Source organism: Cnephaeus nilssonii (assembly GCF_951640355.1).
Source record: "Cnephaeus nilssonii genome assembly, chromosome: 7".
NCBI classification, from domain to species: domain Eukaryota; kingdom Metazoa; phylum Chordata; class Mammalia; order Chiroptera; family Vespertilionidae; genus Cnephaeus; species Cnephaeus nilssonii.
The window spans coordinates 78331821-78353482 of record NC_137078.1 but is presented as its reverse complement, the minus strand read 5'-3'; the positions used below and the strand labels follow the sequence as shown (position 1 = coordinate 78353482).

Sequence of the window (21662 nt, the reverse complement as noted above, 5' to 3'; positions counted from 1 at the left end):
AAGACGGATCCATTCATCACACACATACGCCCAGGGGGATCACTTTGTAAATTATATAAATGTCTAACCACTATGTTGTATGCCCAAAGCAAATACAAAACAGTAATGAGTGTCAGCTGTAGTTGAAAATAAATAAAAATAAGATTTAAAAATATGAAATCAGCCTGGCTGATGAAATATAGTCTTATATGAAATAGCTCAGTGGTTGAGCATTAACCCATGAACCAAGAGGTCACCAGTTCAATTCCCAGTCAGGACATGCAGGAGGTAGTTAATGTTTCTATCTCTATCTCTCTCCCTTCCTTTCTCTCTTTTTATTTTTAAAGTATTACAAATAGTAGTACATATGTCTCCTTTTTTTCCCCCCATTGACCTTCCCCCAGTCTCACCTACCCCCTGCCTTCCTTTCTCTCTATAATCAATAAACATATTTTAAAATGTATATATGGCCGGGACCGGTTTGGCTCAGTGGATGGAGCGTCGGCCTGCGGACTGGGGGGTCCCGGGTTCGATTCCGGTCAGGGGCATGTGCCTTGGTTGCGGGCACGTCCCCGGTGGGGGGTGTGCAGGGGGCGGCTGATCGATGTTTCTCTATCATCGATGTTTCTAGCTCTCTGTTCCTCTCTCTTCCTCTCTGTAAAAAAAAAAAAAAAAAAATCAATAAAATGTATATATGTGTGTGTGTGTGTATATATATATATATATATATATATGTATGTGTGTGTGTGTGTGTGTGTGTGTATGTGTATATATATATATATATTAGTGCCCCGGTGCACGGATTTGTGCATATTGAAAGGAAATTAATTAGAAGGTGGCCATTGGGTTGGGACTGGGCGAGATGGGCTGGACACACTCTGGAGCCAAATCGCGCGGTCCCTCCCCGGCTGGCCACACCTGGGGTGGCCACAGCTTGAAGGTCGTCTACAGAGTGAGCAAAGTTCCTCCGGCAGGGCAGGTGGGGTCCCTCGGCCTGGCCTGCGGGGATCTGGCCAAAACTGGCTCTCCAACATCCCCCAAGGGGTCCCGGATTGTGAGAGGGTGGTTCTCGGGTGATGCACCCCAGAATCGGGCTCCCTCCTCTCTGGTTCCAGGTGCGTCATTACCCAAGAACTGCCGCTGCCAAGTCACCACAGCGCAGCAGCTCCTGCGTTGAGCATGTGCCCCCTGGTGGTCAGTGCGCATCATAGTTACTGGTCGGAGTGTCTGCCTCCTGGTGGTCATTGTGCGTCATAGCTACCAGTCAGATGGTCGCTTAGCCTTTTAGATAGATGATAGATAGAGAAAGAAACTCACTACAGACTGATTCATTTGCCTGTCAGCATAACTATTATTGCTCGTCGCACATTCAATTCTTATAAGTATATCTCTAGTGACACATGATTTCGCTCATCTAGGGGAAATGATGAGCAGCATGGACTGATGAACAAGAACAGAACCAGAAACAAGGAGGCATCGATCGGACTATCGGGCCTCAGAGGGAGGATAAGGGAGGGTGGGGGGAGAAGGGAGAGATCAACCAAAGGTCTTGTGTGCATGCATAAGAGCCTAACCAATGGTTAAGTTCAACAGGGGGTTGGGGCATCCATGGGGAGGGGTGTGGGATGGGAATGGGGGGATGAGGACAAATATGTGACACCTTAATCAATAAAGAAATTTAAAAAATAAAAAATAAATAAATAAATATATTTTATTGATTTTTTACAGAGAGGAAGGGAGAGGGATAGAGAGTTAGAAACATCGATGAGAGAGAAACCTCGATCAGCTGCCTCCTGCACACTCCCTACTGGGTATGTGCCCGCAACCAAGGTACATGCCCTTGACCGGAATCGAACCTGGGACCCTTGAGTCCAAAGGCCGACGCTCTATCCACTGAGTCAATGTGGCCTCCAGCATCCAATCCCAGCTGTATTTTTGACACAGGCTGCAGCAATGAGCATACAGCAGCAACACGGAAGCTGTCTTCACCTACTTGGCTCTGTGATGTGATCTTTGTAGAGTTCTAGGTGCCTGATCTCCCTTTGTTTCTGCTTATTTCCCAAACCTTGTGTCTGCAGCCTTCTCGTGACTTTTGTAATCTACCTGTAAAATTATGGTACACTAAGAAATGTATATATTTGGCCTTCATCTCCGTCCTTGGAATTTTCAAAGTGTTAGCGGTGAGAGGAACATCTTTGTTATTTATAATAATCCCCTTTCAACCTTACCTGAGTTTACGCTAATAAAGTGACTCTTGGAGGATTGGGGGCTGTTTGCCAGGGGAAACAATCTATGATTAGAAAGTTGGGACTTTCAGCCCCAACCCCTGGGGAAGGGAAACAGGCTAAAGACTGAGTTTAATCACCAATGGTCAAAATTTAATCAATCGTGCCTTTGTAATGGAACCTCCATAAAAACCCTCAACAAAGGGGTTCAGAGAGCTTCCATGTTGTTGAACACATCAAGGTGCTGGGAGGGTGGTGCATCCAGAGAGAGTGTGGGAGCCTCGTGTCCCTTCTCACACACCTAGCCCTGTGCATCTTTTCCATTAAGCTGCTCCAGAGTTGTATCCTTTACAATAAACCGGCAATAGTAAGTAAAGCCCTCGCCTAAGTTCTATGAGCTGTTCTATGAGCAAATTATTGAACCTGAAGAGGAGTCATAGAAACCCCAATTTACAGTCAGTTGGTCAGAAGTACTAGGGGCCCAGACTTGCAATTGGCATCTGAAGTGGGGAGAAGTCTTAGGAGACTGAGCCCTTAACCTATGGGGTAGTTAGTTAGTGTCAAATAGCTTGGTGTGGAAAACTCATACATTTGGTGTCAGAACTGTGAGTAAGAATAGAGAAATATTTTTTCTTTTACTATCCAGTGTGCTTTCAATAAAATTCACTTACTGGTGCAATCAGCCAGAATTGGTTTCTTTCCCTTGCAACCAAGAACCTAATTAATACATCTGAATAGCCGAGAAACTCTTCTAAACTATCTGGGGCAAGTTAAACACATTTCTTGTTCTGTATTGAGGAGACATAGTGTAAGGAAAGCTCAGAACCAGGAGACCTGTTTTCTGATCTAGCCTCTGCCACCTCCCAGCGGTGTAACCTGGAGCAAGTCCCTTCTCAGCTCTAAGCGACAATCCTCTCATATGCACAGTAAACAGTCTGCACTAGACCAGTAGTTCCCCAAACTGGCTGTTTTAGAATCCCCTCAGACACTCATTGGTCATACAGATTCCTGGGCCCCGCCCTGAAGAAACTAATTTAATAGATTTAGTACGAGTAGATCCCTGACAAGTATACCAGTGAAGTGGAGGCAGCAGCACCTTTGAGAACCATAAACTAAGACTCTCTCTGGCCCACTCCATGGCACATACCCTGGAAGAGATGGTTTTATTGCTGTATTCCTCGTGCCCAAAAAGTTCCTGGTGTACAGGAAGTGTTCAGAAAATACCTGTATCTGAGTAAAGGGAAAACAGAAACTCTCTGAAACCTTTCTGTAAATCTAAGATTATTCCAAAATAAATAAAACGTTTATTGAAAAGAATACTAGAGAGAAGGGAGGAAGAAAGAAGGAAGGAAAAGAGGAAGGAAGGGAAGGAAGGAAGAGTGGAGGAGGGAAGAAGGGGGAAGAGGAATTTTATCCACACCACATTAACTAAGTCTTATATCACTGTGTATTAAGAAGCATCTCTCACCCCCTTCTCCTCTGCGCGAACACACTGCACTCCCACCCCCACCACATTATCATTCTGCCATCACTAGGCTGTTGGAATGAGACCTGTGGAGCCACCATGCTGGAATGGCTACAAAAGGGTTTGTGGCCTGTCTCTGAGGAGCTCTGTTCCTTGTACTTGGCACTGTAAAGACCTGAGTTCTCCCTAACCGGTTTGGCTCAGTGGATAGAGCGTCGGCTTGCGGACTGAAAGGTCCCAGGTTCGATTCCAGTCAAGGGCATGTACCTTGGTTGCGGGCACATATCAGTGGGAGGTGTGCAGGAGGCAGCTGATCGATGTTTCTCTCTCATCGATGTTTCTAACTCTCTATCCCTCTCCCTTCCTCTCTGTAAAAAAAATCAATAAAATATATATTTTTTAAAAAAAGACCTGAGTTCTACTCCCAGCATCCACACTTCATTTCCCTGGGCCTCAGTTTCCTCAGCTGTAAAACAGAGCTCCTCTCTCCCCTCAGGATCTCACAGGATTATTATCAGAATCAAATGAAAGAAAATTTGTCACATTCGTGAGCACTAACTATGTGCCGGGTTCCATGCTCAACGCTTCGTGAGCGTTCTCTTCATTCATTTCCCCAACACCTTGTACAGCAGGATAGTAACAGCTCCATTTTATGGATAACAAAACTCAGGCTTCCAGAAAGCTTGAACAAGGCCATAGACCCGCGAGGGGAGGGCTGGGAGAGGAGCCCAGGGCGTTTGACGCCAAGGACCCCGGGTGTTCCTCTACCGTGTGATTTCTACACATCTAGTGTTAAAGAGGTGTACGTCTTTATTTTGATTATTTCCATCCCAACCTTCCCTCTACCCTAACTCTCTCTTCTTCCTCCAGCTTCCCAAACTGAACCAGACTAGACCCTGGGAGTTCCCAAATGGGAGCCACAGAACTGGCCGGTCACCAGCCCTGAGGACGGGGCTGGGAATCCCCGCCACTCCCATTGCTGCCACAGGGAGTCAACATGCAGACAGGCGTCCAGGAAAGGAAAAGATTTGTCTCTCTGGGACCCAAAGGACTAAGTCAGGCTCACCTTCCCTTCTTCACCTCACCCAGAAGAGCACTGGCAAGGCCACCCCTTTAGACCACTCCTCTCTGGCCGAAGAGAGTTTTTGATCATTAGCTCGTGCTGCTTTCCTCGCTGCAAACAAGTGGGTTCTAAATATCTGAATTGTTTTTTTTATACAGCTGGCCCCACCCATTCTTTGGTACCAGGCAGGCCCCTGGCAAGGATGAGTGCGGCCTTAATGTGGCCGGGGAGCCCAGGAGGCTGGGCAACAGGCTGGGCTGGTTATACCCAATTGCTGCCCAGCTGGGCCTGGTGTGGAGACTTTTGGTGGTGTTGCTAGGCAACGTAAGTAATTGGAGAGGCCACGTATTGAGCTTCTGGACCACAAAGGTTAACAGCCTCCTTCATCACACTGCAAACCATTATTATGCCAGTTCCAGAAGCCTGCAGCAATCTCCGTGGTTATAGCCTGAAAGAGTGCTTTTTTAGCTACAGAAATTAAGAACCAGCTTTTCAATATTATGGGTTTGTGGCTGTGGTTGTTTCTTTTTTGCTACGTCTCTGAGGATACACTTGGAATAAATAGGCAAAAGGTTTAAAAACAAAAAATACCCTCTTTTCCAAAAGTTTTCCTTCTTTCTGAAGCAAAGCACTCTTGGCTCGATTGTGAGGGCAACTCGGGTAAGGACCCTCTGCTTCCTAAGGTCTCTGCATGCCCGCTGCATGGCACAGCTTCTGCCTTGGACTCCCTCCGCTGTGGCTGTGGTTCAGGGTGGGGGGACCAGGGCCTTGGTCACATGCAAGGCCTCACAGCAGAATAATGCTTTTGTGTCTCTCTCCCATTCTAAGAAAATCACAATACCTCCTCTTCCCAGTCTACAGAATCACTTTCACTTCTACTATTTTCTTTTTATTGGTTGATTTTAGAGTGAGAGAAACCAAAGGAGAGAGAGAGGGAGGGAAAGAGAGAGGGAGGGAAAGGGAAACATTGATTTGTTGTTCCAATTATTTATGTGTTCGTTGGTTGTTTCTTGTATGTGCCCCAACCAGGGATTGAACCCACAACCTTGGCATATCAGAATGACATTCTAACCAACTGAGCTACCCAGCCAGGTATACTATTTAATGGATCCTCCCAGTGGCCCTATGAAAAAGACATCATTATTATTCCCATTTTACAGATGAACAAATAAGGCAAAAAGAGGCACCCATAATTACATACCAAGTCACAGCAAAGCTGTGGCACTAACCCATTTTTCTAAGCCAAATCCTGGGCTCTTTGCTACATCACAATACCTCCCCACAGAGCTATTTAAGATATTACATATGTTTTTGTACCCTATTATAATATGGAAAATAGTAATAAAAGTACACACTGGTGTAGAAACACAGAACTTCATCCTATCTATATATATAAAATCCTAATATGCAAATAGATCGAACAGCGGAACAACCAAACAACTGGTCGCTATGATGTGCACTGACCACGGGCAGGGGAGAGGGTGCCGCGTGTGCAGAACATGGTGGGCATCGGCAGCAAGCGGCAGAGTGCGGAACATGGCAGGTGTCAGCTGTGTCTGGATGGTGGAGCAGGTGAGCCAGGGCGCCAGAACAAGGCAGGGCACCAGTCACTGTCATCGGGGCGAGCCTCTGGTGGTTACTGAAAATTCTTTGCTCCTGTGCGCCACAGTCCCACCTGGTGCACTTGCACCTGCTGCCAGCACCAGCCCCACTTGCACCTGCTGCTGGCACTGGCCCTGCTTGCACCTGCAGCCAGCACCAGAGCCGCCGCTTGCACCTGCTGCTGGTGCCCAGCACCGGTCCCTATCACTCGGCGCCATCAGTGGGTGCAAGCGGCGGCTGCCGGCCCTGATCGCCCCTCAGGGCTTCTTCACCTCCCCCTGTTCCTGAGGGGCGATTGGGGCCAGCAGCGGGAGGGGCCAGGCGGGGGCACGAAGGATGGGCCGAGACCTGCCCCTGTGCCCACCACAGCCTCGTGGCCCACAGTTCCTTTCAAGGTGCACAAATGCGTGCACTGGACCCCTAATATGTTATAATATCCTCAACATATGGTCCTTGTTGATGGTGGTCAGGTTCTCAAAGCTGCCTCATGGACACTGGAAGAATTCCCAAAGATGGACACACTATTTAACGAGTTTAACAGACCTAGCACACCAGAGCCCAGGGCTGAAGGAAAACCCTCACCCTTAGCCATCTCCTCCTTAACTCACGGAGCTGACTTTATTTTATAGCATTATGACACTATGTCAGTCTCTTAAGTAAGAATGCAGAATCACTGCTTCCGTTAGATTTAGGTATTTTTCAAAAAGGCTTTCACTGCCTCATCTACAATGTTTTTCTTTCTTTCTTTCTTTCTTTTTTTGTTTAATATATTTTATTGATTTTTTACAGAGAGGAAGGGAGAGGGATAGAGAGTTAGAAACATCGATGAGAGAGAAACATCGATCAGCTGCCTCCTGCACACCTCCTACTGGGGATGTGCCCACAACCAAGGTACATGCCCTTGACCGGAATCAAACCTGGGACCTTTCAGTCCGCAGGCTGATGCTCTAGCCACTGAGCCAAACCGGTTAGGGCTACAATGTTTCTTCAACAGTGGCCCATCGATAGTGACCAACTATGCTGGTATGCACGGGACTATGGATTTCTTGGAATGTGGGACTTGAGCAGATTGAGGACAGTTGGTCACCCTATCATTGGCCATCTACCTCAGAATCATCTGAACATGTCACGTGAAGCTGGCTGGTTCCAACCCTAGGGCAGTGGTTCTTAACCCTGGCTACACGTCAGAATTGTCTGAGGAAACCACAGAGGATTGATGCCTGAGCTCAGCGCAGATCGATGGAATCATAGCCTCTGGAACTAGGACCTGGGCACTGGTATTTTTTAATGGGCACCCAAGACTAAAAGTTCCTGCCTCAGAGATTTGGATTCAGAGGGTCTGGACCAGGGTCTCGCTCAGGAATCTACATACTTTTCCAACAACTCTCCAGAGAGTCTTAGGTATAGTACAGTTTGATAACCAGTGATGCATGCATTCATTGGACAAGCAACCCTGAATGCCTCATATATGGTAGTTTCTGGAATACAAGGAAAAAGCAAAAAACAAAACCCTTTTGGCCCTAGCCAGTTTGTCTCAGTGGATAGAGCATCAGCCTGTAGACTGAAGGGTCCCGGGTTTGATTCTGGCCAAGGGTACATGCCCAGGTTGTGGGCTCGATCCCCAGTAAGGGGGAGCGGGGGGCATGCAGGAGGCAGCCGATCAATGATTCTCTCTCATCACTGATGTTTCTATCTCTCCCTCTCCCTTCCTCTATGAAATCAATAAAGAAATAGAAATATATATATATATTTTAAAACCCTTCTGTTCCCTAGGTCTTCCCTATCCAATGGGGAGTAAAGACCTATAAATTGTTCTAAGACAGTATACTGTGATTTAAATTTAAAAGTGAATCAGCATGATCAGGATGGTTATGGTTATTCAGTTCCCAGAAAACTTGTATGGTAAAGATGGAGCCTATTATTTGTCATTCCTCCCACTAAGAGGTGGGTTTTGCTCTGTGACTGGTTTTGACCAATATGGAAGTAGTGCTGGGTACCTCAAGGTCAGGCCTTTAGAGATCTGCAGCCCCCACTTTTGTTCCTCTTGGAATGCTCCCTCTGTGAAGCTTGTTCCATGTAAGAAAGATTGACTACCCTGAGGCCACCATGCTGTGAGGAAGCCCCCGCTACTCACATAGAAAGATGCCATGTGGAAGAGCACCAATGTGCCAGATCTCTGAGTTAAGCCATCACGGGCCTCCAGCCCAGTTCATCCACCAACTGAATACAGATACTCTGTGACTTACGACGAATCCATCATAAGTTGAAAATGCATTTAACACACCTACCCTACCAAGCATCATAGCTTAGCCTAGCCTACCTTAAATGTGCTCAGAACACTTACATTAGCCTACAATTGGGCAATCTCATCTCACTGCCACTGCCCAGTATCACAAGAGAGGATCTTCCTGCATACTAGTATTCTAGCCTAGGGGGGGGGGGGGGGGGGGGGAATCAAAATTCAAAGTACAGTTTCTACTGAATGCACATCACTTTCTCACCATTATAAAGTCAAAAAATCATGAGTCAAACCATCATAATTTGGGAACCATCTGTCCAGCCAAGTGATTGACCCCAGCTGACACCACAAGGAGAACTACTCAGCTGAGCTCTGCTCAAATTCTAGACCCACAGAATCATCCATATATATTAAAAGCCAGCAACCGGAACACCATAACGACCAGAACAAACGGTCATTATGATGCCCACTGGGGGCAGCAAACTGACTGATGAAGGGGTGGGGCCGCTGGCCAACCTCCCACAGCCCCTCCCCCAGCTGGCCCCGCCCCTGATGGTCCCCCACCACCCCAATCAGCCCGAAGCCCCTTCCCCCAACCAGCTCCACCCCTAATCGCCCCCCCTACCCCAATAGGGTGTAGGGCTGGCCGGCCAACCTCCCACAGTCCCTCCCCCAGCAGCTGACCCCCAATCGGCCCTCCCACCCCATTTGGGGGCAGGGCCGGCCGGCCCACCACCCGCAGCCCCTCCCCCCAGCCAGCCCAGCCCTGATCAGGCCCCAATCAGGGCAGGCCGGCTGGCCAACCTCTCACCATCTCCGCCTCCGGACAGGCCCAGCCCAGATCTGCCCTATTGGGGCCAGACCGGCCAGACCCCACCTGTGCTCAAATTCATGCACTGGGCCTCTAGTGACAAAATAAAATGTTGTTTTAAGCTACTAAATGTTGGCATGATTTGTCATACAACAATAGCTACCAGCACATCTCATCAGAACTAGAAGATAGAATGACATCCCATACCATTCTGCCTTCCCATTAACATTGTTCATCTTCATAACCCTCCATAAAATAGATTGTAGTTAGTCTCTATCTGGGTTTCCACTCCTGCTCCCCTCCAAAACAAAACAAAACAAACAAACAAAAAAAAACACGCCTGGCTGGCATGGCTCAGTGGTTGAATGTCAACCTATGAACCAGGAGGTCCTGATTCGATTCCCAGCCAGGGCACATGCCCAGGTTTCAGGCTCCATCCCCAGTGGGGAGGTGCAGGAGGCAGCCAGCCAGCCAATGATACTCTTTCATCACTGATGTTTCTATCTCTCTCTCTTCCTTCATTTCTGAAATCCATAAAAACATTTTTAAAAAAAATACAACTTCAAGTCAAAATATAGCAACTCTCTGCTTAAAATCCTTCAATGGTTTCCCATTGTCTTCAAGATAAATACAATATCCTTTCTATGGCTGATGAGGTCCTGCATGACCCAGCTCCTGCCTTCCTTGTGGAATTCTACCACTCTCCCCCGACATCTCTGTGCTGCAGCCGCAGGGCCGCCTTTCTGTCCCAGGCACACGCCAAGCTCTCTGCTGCCTGAGGGTCTTCCCACTTGCTGTTTCCTCTACCTAACCCTTTCTCTATAGCTCACACCCACCCCAACACATTCACACAAGGCTAGCTCTTTCATAGCCAATAGCACCTCCCTAAGAAGTCTTCCCTAATAAACCAGCAAGTAAATGAAGAGTGAAGGGAGAAGGAAGTATGGAAGAATAATAGAAAGAGCACTGAAACTACAGCATTCAGAAAACCCTGGTTCTTGCTCTAATTCCACCCCTGTTTACCTATGGATAAGACCCGTCACCTCACCTGATCAGAATCCTCGTGCCCACCATGACGCACGTGGCTAGTGCTGTTCATAATGTGCCGTACTCCAGAAGTCCTCCCAATTTTTGCTCATGAGTCCCCATAACAATGTTGAAAAAGCTATGACCCTCTCACACATTTTTAAGTTAATACCTAAAATTATCTTTCACAAGTAAAAATAGGTCCCAAGATGGAATCTTCTGGCACAGTCTTTATTAGAGGCATGCTTTAGATATATTCTCATCCAAATCTTGGAGCTACAGATTTAGCATGTCCCGTTCATGGAACTTGTCTACCATGTAATCCAACTGTCAAAGCCAGTCCTCACTGTCAAACCAATCAGCCCAACGAGCATCATTTTCTGCTTGTAAGACAATCAATCCACCTTCATTTTTAAAAATTTCTATAAATGAGTTCATTTGCATCCCCATGACAACCGGCTCAGGTCCCAATTCTAATTTTACAGTACACAGAAAAAGAGCTAAAGCACTTACGTTTAGCATCACCGTTCAGAGCACACATGCTAAAGGAAAGGTATAAGAGTTCAAACGCTGATTTTGCCACTAAAGAGCTCTATGACCTTGGGCTACTTATTAAACCTCTGGGTGCCTTGGGAACCTCATCTGTAAAAGAAGGATAATAAATGTCTACTGTATAGAGCTGGTATGAGTATTAAGTGATTTTATTAATTTGTAAAGCCTTCCGAACAGGGTCTGGCACATAATTAGCATTAAAAAAGATTTTTAAAAAAATAACTACTAAGAATCTGTAGTAAGATACCACCCCTTCTGTTTATTTTACCTGATCTCTCTCTCTGCTTGCTCTCACTGGAACTGAGCATTCTCCAGTTATCCTTTTGGTTTTTATATCCCCAAGCAACTCAACTCACCATAAAAAGATTCAGGAAGGATCTAGTAAAGCCAGAGAAGGGAAACAATGGAATTATTGTAGGCAGTTAGACAGACGTGAGCAGAGCAAGGATGATGGGCCAGTTCCAGAAGGTCACCAGGGTGGAAAGCCCCAGGAACCTAGCAACAGGCAATCAGTTGTAGGTTAGGACCTCGCCCCCAGGGTGACTTTTCCTCCACTAGCATATCGCTGGTCCTGCGGTTTGGACACCCTCACCTTTCCTCCCTAGAGATAACATTTACGCCTCAAGTTGTCGTTCAGCTCCAGGCCCCGATAATCAATAAAACCAGCCACAGCTGACAGGACCCGCTACAGTAAAGACCCCCTGCCCTGGTGCAGGCTAATCAATCAGTGGAGACTACAACCCTGAATGGACACACCTGGAAAGCTACTGACTATTCTCTTAAGATCTTTCCTGGGACCGCCCCTAAAATCTCCGCCCTGCCCTTCAAACCCTTAGGACAGAGGGCCCAGTGCCTTTCCCCTTCCTTCCCCGCTCCAGGCACGTTACCATTAGCTTCCACTCCCAAGCTCCGAGGGCTCTTCCTTTGCCTCCATAACTTGTTTTCTGCACCCATTTCCTCTAGGAATGACTTCTTCTACCTCTGAAATGTACCCAGTAAATGTTCTCTTACAGTTTGGGTCTTGCTCTGAATTCTTTCCTAGCCAGAACCCAAGTACCGAGGTTGCTGAACCCAGGTTCTGTTCTGACCCCACAGGCCAGACACCTGGTGCCGTTCCCACGACCTACAACAGAAACAGAAGTGAAAAGGAGAATTCAAAAGAATCCAAACAAGCAGACTGTTTTCAGGAAAGAGTCCCTCTGGAATTTGAGGATCTGGAAACTGATTCCCTTAAAGGGACCCATGTCCACTTCCCCCCAGTTCCAGAGTACAAGCTCCCAGGGCACCTTCAGAGCTCCGTAGAATTCCTGGTGTCACATCTCCAACCCCATCTCTTTCTCTTTTACATAAGAAAGCACAGCTGTTGGCTTTGGGCTTTTGACTTGGTGGAGGCTTAGGGGAAACTTTCTTTGATCCTCCTGAATCTGGGTTCATCTGACCAGTCGCCCCCCTCCCCCACATGCCACCCAAGGAGATCAAAGTCATATACCTGAGGAGAACCAGGGGGGGAAGTTGTGGCCCCCAAGACTGGTCCCCTAGGCCTGTCTCCAAAAAAAGTTTGGTGATGACATCACCAAAGCAACCAGTGATTGGAAGGGTCTAAAGATTACAGTGAAACTAACCATACAGTCCGGACAGGCCCAGATTGGGGTAGTGCCTTCTGCCTCTGCCCTAATCATCAAAGCCCTCAAAGAACTGCCAAGAGACAGAAAGAAGAAAAACAAACAAATATTCAGCACAGTGAAAACATCACTTTTGGTGAGATCGTCAACATTGCCCAACAGATACAGCACTGATCTTTAGCTAGAGAACTTTCTGGAACCATTGAGATCCTGGGGCTAACCAGTCTGTGGGCTGCAATGTTGATGGCTGCCACCATCATGACATCACAGATAAATCAATAGTGGTGCAGTGGAATGTCCAGTTAAGACCCACAAAGGAACATATTTCAATTAAACACCATTGACAAACAAAACAAAACAAAACAAAAAACAAAGCATAAAGGATTGCAAGTTAGCAAGCAGTATATCCCTGAATTCGCTCCAGATTATACAAATGTAAATCATGCATAAATTTCAGTACTTTCATTAGGAAGAACAGATTAGCTGTAACCCAGTTTACAGCTGAGGGCAAAGCACCCATAAATCAGGACATAGGACAAGTCAGGAGTCCCTTCGTGAACCATCATGAAGTCCTAAAAATGAAGACTTGTTTCCTCAGACAGGTAGGAACCCCATCAGGCCCAGAGACCCCCATGCATAAGCCACACTTCTGAAATACAAATCAGATCATGTCCTCCCTCTGCTAATCTCTTCAATCATTACCCAGTGCTCTTGGTATAAAACTGAGGTTCCTTAACAAGACACACAAGGGCCTCATGACCTGAGCCCTGCCTATTTATTGACTCATTTCTTGCCATTCCTCCACACACACCCTACTTAGCCATATTGAGCCCCCAGCAATTCCAGCTCCCTCCCTCCACTAGGCCTTTTCATGAGCATCTCCCTCTCCTAGAATATTTTCCCTCCCCAATTTGTTTTCCGAGTGAAGTTTTAACACCCCCTTCAAGATTGTCCTAAACACCTCGTCTGCAAAACTGTACTGAGCATCTACTGTGTGTCTGCCATTATGCTAGGCCCTGGGTACAGTGGAAAACAGACACGGTAGAATTAAATGCCCCTCTTAGTTCCTTCAACAACCTCTATTCTTGTCTTCTTTTTTTTTTAATATATTTTATTGATTTTTTACAGAGAGGAAGGGAGAGGGATAGAGAGCTAGAAACATCGATGAGACAATGTACATGCCCTTGACCGGAATCGAACCCGGGACCCCCAGGTCCGCAGACCGACGCTCTATCCACTGAGCCAAACCGGTTTCGGCTATTCTTGTCTTCTTTATATTACCACCATCTCCTCTGCAAGGCTGTGAATACCCTGAGGATAGGACTTCTGTTTTATTCATCTTCAAATCCCTATTATGGAGCCCATGGAATGCATCAATAAATGTTTGCTGACTCATTTACTCACAAAGGACTCATCAAAATATTTCTGTATCAGGGACATACAAGTTGCCGGTTATACACTGTCCCTGCCTTCTTGGGACCAAGAGTGCACTTGATGGAATGAATGATGTATGAATGAGTGAATGAATGAATGAATCAGGGAAGGAGTGTGCTCCTCCCCACCTGGATGAAAAGTCTAGAGCAGGGGATATACCGGAAGGGAGAAGCTGGTGTCTAGGATGTCGGGGACTGATGATGTCCTTTTGTTCTCTCTGATCCAGAGAAACTGATTAGCCATGTGACCTTAGGCACATCCTTGAGCCTGTTTGTATTTTCATTTTAGTAATATCCTAACACGTCATGATTCAGTGAGATAGGACATTTAAAAGCAGAGTTGGTTTCGGGAACTCACGCAGCTCCCATTACTTGCTCGGTGTGAATGCGCAGATTCAGAAACTCAGCCGGAGAGCCTGCTGGGGATAACATCTCCCTCCAGCTCCGGGTTCCATCCCTGGTCCAGCATTCTGACCTCAAACCCGCCGGAGGTGAGAGACACCTTCCCTCTTCAGCCCAACCCCCGCACCGTCTAGGCCTCCTTCCCTTCACTGCCAGTTCTGTGTTTACTTTCAAGTGCTTTCAAGGCCAGAGGTTCTTCTACCCCTTTACAAGCCTAGAGCGGGGAGGTGGCGGTTAGGGAGGTGGCAGGAAAGGGGCCAAAGAAGGACAGGGCACAGATGCCCATTGAGGCTCCCCGTGTGCCTGGCACCAGGAGGGGTGCTTGCCCGGCCCTGTCTCCTGTCACCCAGAGCGATACCATCTTACTGCGGAGGAAACCGAGGCTCGGGAAGAGCACCGGAGAGGCGGGACATGAAACCAAGTGTGTCCGTGATGCCAAAATAATTTTCCTCTGTGCCACATGGCCCACCAGCTTATCAATGACCCTTACACGTTAGTGAAATAAATTTCCACTTTCTTATTCCCTGGAAGAGCAGGAATTGTATGTTTCTCCGCCCCCAGAGAATCCAGATACATGTTCAAACAACGGTGAATAAATAAATGAATAACAAACCATGAATGGGCCGATACCCCCTACCAGGAAGGAGGAAACAAATAACCCTGAGCGAGGCGCCTCGCAGGAGGAAGCCCGGGGCTGTGTCCCCTGGCTGTGGTCTCCAGGGCCCAGGGCAGGGGCAGCGGGCAGGCACCCCGGGGGGGCGAGCGCTGGCTCAGCTGCAGGGAGAATAAAACTAGGGGGCAAGAGGGCGGTGGGGGTGTCCCTGGGAGAGTGGGATAAAGGGAGAGACAATGATGGGCCAGGTCGGAGAAGGGGAACAGCGTTGCCTGGCACTCCCCCCATGTCCCCCAAGTCCTAGGGGGAAGCCAAGAAACAGCCCCTGACTCCTGGCCAACTCTAAACAGAAAGTTGCAAGATCCCAAACGGCCACTGCTGAAGGCCACTCCGGAAGGGAGGCTGCCCAGGGAACACGGCACGGTCTCCTTCCCGCCACCCCGCCCCATGCTTCCTGCCTTCACACCCCCACACACACCCCATGGTCCCAAGGAAGGGCTCCCCCACCGGCTCCCAGCTCCCGCCGCTCACCTCCTTCCCCGGGAGGCCCAGGGGCGCCCAGGCAGGACCGGCAGCACCCCGTGTCCAGGCGTCCGGGGCCCAGGGGCTGCCTTACTGCCCTGAAGTTCTGGCCTGACGGCGCTCCTCGGCCCCGCCCCTCACTGAAGGCGCCGGGCCGGTTCCCAGCAGCCGGCCCTGGGGGAGGAGGGAGGGAGCCGGAGGAAATCCCCTCCCCGCCAGCTCCGCAGGCCCTCTCCTGGGCTGGCCCGGGATGAATGAGTCCTCCCGCCCGCCCGCCCGGGGCCGAGCCAGGAGCCTGTGCCCGCCTCCCTGCTCCGTCTCCGGGGCCCTGAACTCCATTCCCCCAAGTCCGATCCTCCTGCTCCCGCTGGGCCTCCCGCCGTCCGTTGTCAGCTCTCAGGGCGAGACCTCAGCCGGGTGGCCTCTACTCCTGTACCCCTGCCCCGCGGAAAGCCAGGGTGGGTGACTTGGTGACTCCCAGCGGGGGGTTAGTCACAAGCCCCAGGCACTCTCCTCCGAACTGGTTGTGCCCTGGGCGCTGGTGAAATGCCTGCCAGTTTCTGATTATTCATCCAGTGCCTTCTGAGAACCACTCACCTGGGCTCAGCCCTAACGATGAAGAAAGAGGTGGAGGAACATGGTGATCTATACAGTGATTTTCAACCTTGCTCATCTCATGGCGCATGTAACTAATGACTAAAATTCTGCGGCACACGAAAAAGTATATTTGTTGCCGATCTGGCAAAAAAAAAAAAAGTAGATATAATTTTGATTCATTCACTTCGGCTGGCTATTGTGTTGGTTTTTTAATTTGACAATCTAAGGAAAAAGAGATCAGTGCCCCTGACTAAAATAGTTAAGTACTGCATGTTGTAAAAATTCTTGTGGTACACAGGTTGAAAATTGCTGCTGCTGCTGCTGCTAGGAAGAGAAGAATGAAGTATTTGTGTAGATGCTGCCCCAAATCCAGGCATCAGGAATCCAGAGGTTCATCCCCTGTGGGGGGTTCTGGGAAAGCTCTTAGAGGAGATGACAAGGTGGGTTTTGAAGGATGAATAGGAGTTCTCCGCAGCTGTAAAGGGGAAGAGAAGCATGCTCAGACTGAACAGGCCAGGCACCTGGATAGACTCTGGCAGGAACTATTAGAAGTCAGAATCGTGGGCAAGGAGCTCAGGGAGGGCTTTGTGAGCTTTGCTAAAGGACTTGGGCTTTATCCTACAGGTACTAGAGAGTTACAGAAAGGTTTTTAACAAGGGACACAGAATTTCAGATAGATCGCTGCGGCCTGCAAGGTAAATAACCACACCAATAACCACACTGTTATCTGATACCCACCTGGGCCCAGGCTGTCAGAGGTACAACCCACCATTCCCACCCTCCAACCAACCTCCCTTGTTCTTATTTCATCCGCAACAAGATGCTTCCTCCTGTGATTTGACTTCCTAAGCTGTGTCATTTCAGAAAAGGAAGGTGTCTGCCCACACCTGACACCCATACGTTAGGGAGCTCTCAGAGAACAAAACCTGTATCTGACTATCTGTGTGTCCCCAGCACCCGGCACAGGGGGTAGCCTTGAGATGGGGTTCAAAAAGGTATTCACCAAACAGATCTGAGGAGGGATGATCGGAATACTTTTTGTAAATTAATAAATCCTTATTTAGGAACTCTACCTCAGTGGCTTGCGAAGCTCGTTCATGTGAATCAGTACCCACAAATCACATTGGTTCTGAGATATCGACAAGCTCATGTTTCTAAGCTTGCAAAATTCAGAGCCTGCCCCTGGACTGTGGTGACTTCCCCACGGTCAAGCTTCTTTAGGGCCAGCCAGTCAGTCCCCTTTGCAATGCTACCCACACCGAACACCCCCTCCCCACCCATCATGAGGCTTCAGGGATCTTTTCCGATTTGGATGTTTCAATTAAAATTTCTACAAATGTTTGTGTGGCTCCCCCGCCCCCCCCCCCCCCGCCCCCCAGCAGCTCTTAGCTGCTCAAAGAGCACCAGAGGGTGGTCGGTTTGATTCAGGTTTGGGTGCTACAGAAAAATAAGGACCAGGCACCCTTTCAGCTCACCACAACCCGTTTCTCTGAGAACAGCTCCTCCCCCCTCCACACGCACACACTCCCCTCGGGACTTTAGCTGTCATCTATGTATTCTGTGAGCCGTGTTGGTCACCGTGATTGGACCAGAGAAGGAGGACATTTGACTCAGGGCCAATTCATTTCCCTTCCCTAAAAATGTCCCTGGCAGGTGTGGCTCCGTGGCTGAGTGTCCACACATGAACCAAGAGGTCACCAGTTCAATTCCCAGTCAAGGTGCATGCCTAGGTTGCAGGCTCAGTACCCACTGGGGGGCGTGTAGGAGGCAGCCGACAATGGTCCTATCAATATTTCTATCTCTCTATCCCTCTCCCTTCCTCTCTCTCCACTTCTGTCCAACTTGAGTACAAATCAGAGGTTCCCATGTTCCCCTCAGGGTTTGATTAGTTTGCTAGAGTTGCCCAGGGACCTCAAGGTCACACATTTACCAGCTTATTAAACGATACGACAAAGGATACAGATGAACAGGCAGAAGTCTGGGAGGGTCCCAAGCACAGGAGCCTCTGTTCCTGTGGAGTTGGGCTGTGTCACCTTCCCACTACGTGGATGTGTTCACCCACCTGGGAGCTCTCTGAACCCCACTATTGGGATTTTACGGGGGCTTCTTCACATAGGCATGACCTCTCTAAGGAGTTGGGGGTGGGGCTGAAAATTCCAAACTCTGATCATGGCTTGGTCTTTCTGCTGGCCAGTGCCCAGCCAGGAGCCCATCCAGAGTTGCCTCCTTAGAACAAAAGATGCTCCTAGTGGTCTTACCACGTGAGAAATTACAAGTGTTTTAGAAGCTCTGCACCAGGAACTAGGGGCAGAGACCAATCTGTACTTTCTATTATTTCACACACATCATAACACCTACCCAATGTATTTAAATTATCAGTATGTCCCTTTCTCTTCCCCTGCTAAAGGGCATGCCCTGATATTATAAGTTCTTCCAGAGCAGTAACTTTCTCTGTTTCATCTTTGTATCCATGCAATTATTTCCAAAATCAGAAACAAAGTATGAAACAGTAAACGTTTGTTGAACTTTTAAACTGGGAAGCATGGACAAAGTTCCCTCCTTCAGCAGGTGAAGGCTCCCTAACCACCAGCAGGTGTCTAGGACGAGTCTCTGTAGCTTGTGGCCGCCAAGCTCCTGGTCTGAATCCCCGTCCATAGTGGGTGGTGAAAGTATAGATGAATCACTGGAGGTGTGCAGAGTGACTGTGGCCAGTGAGTCAGTGCCAAAGTCCCAGGTCAATAGGCAGCAATATAATGTAGGCTGCATCAAGTTACTCATTGTATTATTCCAGATTTCCTCAAGCATGTTCCCCAAGTGCTGAGTTCTCTCCAAAATGTGTTAGATGCACTGAAAACGTAAGTATCTCAATAAATTAGCTTTCCCCCTGAGATTTAGCATTATATTTGAAATGTGAATTTTTTTATTAAGGTATTATATGTGTACATATCTTACCATTGGAAATATGAATTTTTAAAAGATATTCTGTTTATGAAAAATGACATGCTAACTATCCACAGAAAAGCTAGTACAGCTGAACTTAAAAAAAAAAAAAAAAACAGTCCTGGCTGGCTAGCTCAGTTGGTTAGAACATTGTCCTAATATGCCAAGGTTGCATGTTCAATCCCCCGCTCAGGGCACTTACAAGCAACAACCAATGAGTGCATAAATAAGTGGAACATGCCCAGCCAGAGTGGCTCAGTGGATAGAGCGTCAGCCTGCTGGCTGAAGGGTCCCGGGTTCGATTCCCGGTCAGGGCACATGCCCGGATTGCAGGCTCGATCCCCAGTGGGGGGCGTGCAGGAGGCAGCCGATCCATGATTCTCTCTCATCATGGATGTTTCTATCTCTCTCTCCCTCTCCCTTCCTCTCTGACATCAATAAAAACATTTTTAAAAAAAATAAGTGGAACAACAGATCGATGTCTCTCTCTCTCTCTCTCTCTCTCTCTCTCTCTCTCTCTTTCTCTCTCAAATCAATAAATAAAACTGTATTTTTAAAAATTAACTAGATGAAATGTGAAGACAATCTTTTTTAATGCATGCCCGACCATGACTGGTATGTAAGGAATCAGTAGGAGAAAACACAAGCAAGCAATTGTGAGAGCCCTACTTGGCCATGTACTTGCATACTAGTACATGGGTCAGAGTAAAGTAAAAAATAAACAAACAAAATACTGTCTCTCCTGAGAATTCTCCACCCGACACCTCCACTCATATGTATTTACCTAGCGACAACCCCACCTGTCCTGTGTAGCCCAAAGTACTCCAAGATGAAAACTTAAAGTGTTTCTGGATCGTTAGGATCTATAGGCACCTGGAAGAAACAAACCCAAACTCTCTCTTGAAGCATGCAATTCAACCCAGGCCACAAAGACTTCCCACCAAGTTCCAAGTAACATGACTCACAGGGAAAACAAATCCCAACAAGCAGAAGCAGCCAACTGCAGAATCATACCCATAAAGATCATAGGCATTGTTAGTATCCGATGTAATTATGTTTCACATGGAAATAAATTAAGGAGGGAATTTGAAAGTACACCAAAGATAAAGTTATCAGTAAAGTAGATTCCTTCCCCAATGTGAGTCCCCCTCATCAAATCCCTTGAGGACCTGAATAGAACAAAAGGTGGAGGGAGAAGGAATTCATCCCTTTTGCTTCCTGCCAGCTTGAGCTGGGATGTCTCGCCTTGTCTTCTCTGGCACTCCGGCTGAGATTTAATCAGCAACCCTGGTTCTAAGGCCTTTGGACTTGGACTGAATGACATCGCCAGGCTTCCTGAGTCTCCAGGTCATAGACGGCAGATTGTGGGACTGTTCAGCTTGAGCCAAATTGTCATATACATGTATACGTACACTGGAGAACCGGATTAACCTTTTGCACTCGGATGTCGAGTGTGACTCGACACGGTTAGCATTAGAATAAAGGAATCGAGAAAAAAGCAAGCGAGTGCAAAGGGTTAATGCAAGTAGAAATGTATGATAGCACCAGTGAGTCCATGCTGTCACTTGCTGCCATACGTTGTTAATGCAAAGTGTGTTCCTTAATCTGCAAATCTTTCCGGCAAAAACCCTACCCCAGTGGGAGGATTTGTCTCCTTTATATATATTTCCCAGGATTCTTAACCTCCACAAAAATCAAACCTGAGTGTTTTAAGCAGAAAATAAAATTGTTAAAAACATGTTAACTAGCTCATAGAATCAATGGGAGAACTGAAGAAAAGAATCATATTCTGAGCTGCACAATGACAAACAGCCAATATCAAGTTGCTGAACGGGTCTGGTGATCAGGGCATCACGGCTGTGGCTGTGAAGCTCTAGACATGCAGCTTGCTGTCAATGGTCCCAGTCTTCGCTGCATTGAATTCCGGCCTGATCACCACCCCTGCAGCCACTGCTCTTCCCGCAATTGATCTTCCTGAAACCAGTTTGTCTAGCTAGCTTTGAGGCAGGTGTGCCTGACAGGCAGAGCCCAGTCCACATGCTGGTACCCTGGCAACAAACATGAGAAAGGAAGTCTTTAGCTGCCAGCTTCCGTAGAGGATGATAGGCCCTATATCTCAGATTCATAACCCGAGGGAATTCGCTAAACACAGGACTGGGGGGGGGGGGGGGGGAGTAGTTCCAATGCTGAGGGCCCAAAAGAAATAGCCAGCGTCCACTGTACCCTTAACCTTCAGGACCACCCCCGGCAGTGTACTGCAGCATACCTCGGAGAGCCTTCGGCAAACAGGACTCAAACTGTAGTGATCTCTACTCAGGCTGTCTACTGAATAAGGGTTGATTCTAGTCAGGCACAGGCTAGCATCAGGAAGACTTACCTCTGGGAAATTAGGAAGCCGCTGTCCAGACTATTGGCTCCAAGAAAACACCACCTTGGCCAAGATCTGGGGAACAGGGAAGCCACTGCCAGAGCTTTTGGTTCCGGAACCTTGACCTCCTAAATCCTCACAGGCTGCCTCATTTCTCCCCCACGTAGCTCAGTTCCAGATGCAAGGCCCGTAACTCATTGGGG

General features: G+C 48.0%; 1 protein-coding gene and 1 long non-coding RNA gene across 3 annotated transcripts in view; one reads left to right on the top strand and one right to left on the bottom strand.

Annotated features, from left to right (window-relative positions):
• LOC307103074 overlaps positions 1-5652 on the top strand; it is a 50250-nt gene extending 44598 nt beyond the window's left edge. The window contains exon 3 of the long non-coding RNA XR_013813781.1: positions 4540-5652. This is a non-coding gene — a long non-coding RNA (uncharacterized lncRNA). The remainder of the gene's footprint in view (positions 1-4539) is intronic.
• Positions 1-15704, bottom strand: part of RHBDL2 (rhomboid like 2) — a 40646-nt gene extending 24942 nt beyond the window's left edge. For both annotated transcript variants that reach the window (XM_079776985.1, XM_079776986.1), the window contains exon 1: positions 15564-15704. The gene's annotated coding sequence lies outside the window, so the exon portion shown is untranslated. The remainder of the gene's footprint in view (positions 1-15563) is intronic.
• Between the last annotated feature and the right edge of the window lie 5958 nt (positions 15705-21662).